This window comes from Silene latifolia, chromosome 3, assembly GCF_048544455.1.
Source record: "Silene latifolia isolate original U9 population chromosome 3, ASM4854445v1, whole genome shotgun sequence".
Lineage (NCBI taxonomy): Eukaryota > Viridiplantae > Streptophyta > Magnoliopsida > Caryophyllales > Caryophyllaceae > Silene > Silene latifolia.
In genome coordinates, this window is record NC_133528.1 from 77,717,569 (window position 1) to 77,722,351 (window position 4,783).

The window sequence follows — 4,783 nt, forward strand, 5'->3', positions numbered from 1 at the left end:
ACAAATTGACAAAGATAAAATAGTGTCCATTTTATCTCTAATGACCGAAATTAAGGGGAGTATTAGGAATATATTGTGTTGATTATCTTAGTGGTAAACATAATCATTCCTACCTAAACCTAGCCATGCAATCCTAGTGCCTCTTGTGAAAAACACCTTGCTCATGCATTGGCCCTAAAAACCTCCCCCCTTACCCGGTTTTGGCAATAGAAAAGACCATGGTTTTTCTCTATAATTTGCTTAATACACTACTTAAAAGTTTAGTGCATCATTCATTTCATACACCATCTAAGATATTGATTTTTAGAGAGATAAAAACTTCTTCCCTCTTCTCCTTCTCTTAACCGGTTTTAAGAGACCAAAATAAATATTTTTGGGTCAATTTTATTCTAAATTAATATTGTTCTAGTAATAATAATATTAATTTTATTAAGAGTTTACCTTGGGTATAAATCCTTGGGAGGGATTCTACACTTGAATCCTTGTTCATCCAATTAAGGAGAGCTCAAGAACAAGAGAGTAGGAGAACTCTCTTGTGCCCATATAAACCGAAATCCTCAATGTAAGAATGAAGATTTCTTCCTTATTTTACTTATAGTTTGCATGCATAAGTTCATATTTTAATTTTATGACTAAATTAAAATTATAACATTATGAATATGTTGAGTAAAGAGATATAGATTTCCAACACATCATAGCCTAAAATATACCCATTTGACCTCATTTACGACAGTCGTAGAGCATAAATCAAAGCCAATCAGAAATTTGTGCCAACTTGGGCGAATAGTCTCTAGTCAAAAGAATTGACTCATAAGAATACTATAGTAGCTCTTGCCACGACCAGGCTTTATGAATTACCAGAACTCTATAAGCGGTCACTGCCAATAAAGCTCAGTCCTGACACTGGTCACATTTATGTGATCTGTGTTTACCTTCACAGGAGCAGCATATTCAGCATTCTTTGTCGCGGACTTGTCAAGATCAATAACAGGAAGTAACAGGCTTGTTCTCTGGGTTCACAGCAACAAAATCATCCACTTCCTGAATATTTATAGAAGAAAACTAATTTCAGCATCTTAAATACACTTTATTTCATACTATTGCAAGACCGACAAAGATCAAGTAATTATACCTTGCCAATTTTACCATTTGTTTCCATTTTAGCTTTCCCCAATTTTTCCCCTCCCTGGAATATACTCAAGCCAGGGCACAAACTGTTGCAAGAGAGACAAAGATCAAATTCAAATACTTTGATCGACTTCTAATGCTATAAAAAGGGAAGAGGGGTAATCCTCTATTACGAGCACGAAGGAACTGAACACGGTAAAAATCCTACGCCAAAATAGCTGCCACAAGTAACCTGAATCGCTCAACTACAGCGTCTATTAGGTAAGCCAGGTTCAATAAAATGCCCAAACTGGCGAGAACTAAGAGATGTGGACCCGGGAAAACTACGCCAGTCCCAAAACTCAGATGGCATGCCAAATAATCCTCCACAATCGATGACAGACCAACACTCTATTTGATACTGCATATATGATACGCTAATTGATATTGCAGGCACGAAGCTATTCACCCCCGATAACACGCAAAGATAGAAAAACATTAGGCAAAAAGGAACCTAAAAAAAACACTAATGACTCAATTCATTGGGGAGAAAAAGACCCACAAAAATGAGGCAAAAGCTCAATACATATGATGCTTGTGAATATCATTGCCATTGACATTAAGCTTCAGAAACTTTGCAAAGTTGCCTGATAGTACTGAATTAATTACAAGAATGCAATGACTTCTGATAATTAAGGGTCAATCTACAATGACGAAACAGATCACTAATTGAAATAATTGAAGGGTTGGAGAGGATACTTACCCATGTTTCCTCCTTTAACTTCCCTAACATCCCAGTTGAATATATTCTCGGACTAATCAATAACCAAACCACACGAGTTAAAACCGATTAGACATCTCTGAATCTATATAAACTACAGAACTAAGTGCTGTTTACCAGGTTATTTAAGTTGGCAAGTTACATAATGAGCCCTGATCAAACTGGCCCTTCCTGAGGTTCATCACCTGCAATTAAGTTTATAGAAAATGATTTTCGGGTGTATATTATGTAAGAACAGATACCTGGACAATCACAGTTCATCAAATTAGCCAAACACAATGAATGAAGTTAAAAGCATTCTACCTATTTCATATCATCCTCATAATTAGTATTATTAAATTTATCAACAACTCCATATCTAATTAGAGCAGTTTGGTACATGTAACCCATCAATAATACATCATTAGTATAGTAAATAACATCGGTCAGGAAATAACTTAATTGAAATAACATAATTGACGATATCAGTGGGGTATGTCTCTCGGTCCATATTAGCATTAGAGTGGGTCTCATACGAGAGTAACTAAAATGCTATAATAACTATTATAGATTAATGCGAGGATCCATATCGAGACACACATTATAAATTCCCCGTCTTTGCATAACTTTGTTGATAATTATAGCCGCCACAACTGATTACAACAGTTATGTATAAAACCAAAGAAGAAAGTGCTCATGTTCTTTGGACATAACACAAGATAGCTAACAATGTAGCAATTTCAAGAGAACACGCCATGAAACACACCCTAAGATGTAGCACTCAGAATTTTAGGCAATTAAATTAAAATGGAGGTAATATAACGGTAACAATTACAAAGCTAAAGAATAAACGCTATACCTTGAGATCTACCTCTAGCCATTTTGAGCTTTAACGTCTAATATGGCCATCCTAATAATATGAAAACATGCTTTGACTCACATGTCCAAGAATAAGAGGTAGAGGAGCATCCTTTCTCTTAATCGTCGGTAAAAGCAATCTCAGTGGTGCTACTCCTACTGTTTCTATAACAAAAATTAGGATCAATATTATTGAAGTTAACTTAATTAAGAATAAAAGGCAAATACTCGCTTTGTCTGGACACCGTAAACAACTTTAGTCGGCATGGCTCGAAGACATCAAAACCATTAAAGAATTAGGTTATGTTATGAAGTTATGAGGAGTGATTGACGGAAAAAGCGAGGAAGAAGGAGATATGAATGTTAGAAATCTATACCTCATTACTTTACATATTCATATATGTTACAATTAATTTAGTCATAAAATTAAATACAAATCTTATGCATGCAAACATAAATTAAAAGAGAAGAAATCATCAACCCTTACTATGATAATTTCGGTTTTATGGGCACCAACAAGATCTCCTTCTTGTTAGTTCTTGAGCTTTCCAATAATGGATGAACAAGATTCAAGTTTAGAATCTCTCACAAAAGCATATACCCAAGGCGTTACTCTTAATAATTAATAATATTATGAACTAGTAATATTATTAATCTAGCTAAAAAGACCCAAAATAATTATTTTGTTCTCCTCTATTTCGGTTTAGAGGAGAGGATTTTTGTGGTTTTTCTTCTCTCTAAAATGTCTCACAAAAATGTAGAGAGTAATAATTTTTCTTACACTTGAAAAATTATGTAAAATTGTGAATGAAAATGATAGATGAAAAACTCCATCTATCCCCTTGGAAAACCGGTTGGAGGAGGAGGTAGAAGCCAATGCATGGGCTTGTTTTTCTACCCAAGAAAAATAGGTATGCAATGCTACAAGTTAGGTTTCATCATTGTGTTTTCCACTTAAATAAAAAAAACACAATATTATCCTAAACACCCTCCATTATTTCGGCACATATAGATAAGATGGGAGGTCCATTTTATTTTGTCATTTGTCAATTGTGACATATGTGACATGTAACTTGACATGTGAAATTGTAATGTATTTTTAACATATTAAAAATCAACATACTCATAAAATATGTCATATACAATATCGATTAGTAATTCGTAATTACTTGTACCAAAATGGTTTATTGAATTATAAATCACAACGTCTTGTATTTATAATAAATTATTCATTCAATTTCAATTATTTCGTAAACAATAATTTAATATAAGTAACAAGGCAATTTGATTACTTAGACCGTATCTAATTTAATCGAATTACAATAAGACACGTTAACTTTACTCACAAAATCATCCGTCAATTTTAAGCAATTTAATTAACTCGTATTGGCATACGATTGATTAAATAATCAATTAAGAGCGTCACCCTTTAGGTATGACCCAAAGGGATCAACTGATCACCACCGTCGCACGACAGTAATGTCAAACTCTAGTCAGCCAATCATTACCGATATGTGTGGACTAGTTGACTGTAAAATATTACTTCCCACATGTATTCTTAAAATGAGACTTAAACATGTGATCATCATGATCGACAGTTGTGATCGCATTATTGTCGGAGGACACATATTCCAACAATGAAATGGAGGAGAAAACCAAAAAATAGCAGACTAAAGAAGGGGAATGAGCGGTTTACAGATGGAGAGAGGGTAACAGTTTTCAACTACATCATAGATCCTTCTTCTCTAAACTCCTACATAAAACCCTATTCGGAATAGTAACCATAATTCTAACTAAAGACTCCTTTATTGGGGAAAAAACATCGTATCTATCAAGCACCTAATTTGTTGGCATCATCATCAAGATGTAATCACCAATAATCGAATACCCAAAAAAGAAAAGAGTAAGATCAACTAATTCAATCAAAGTAAAGCAAACCCCCAATTAACGTGAAGATAAACTTCTCCAATCAAAGTAAAGCAAAATCCCAATTAAATCATTACCATCTTTGATGTCGATCAAGCAAAAATTTAGGCCAAAATCCAAAGCTCGTTAGTG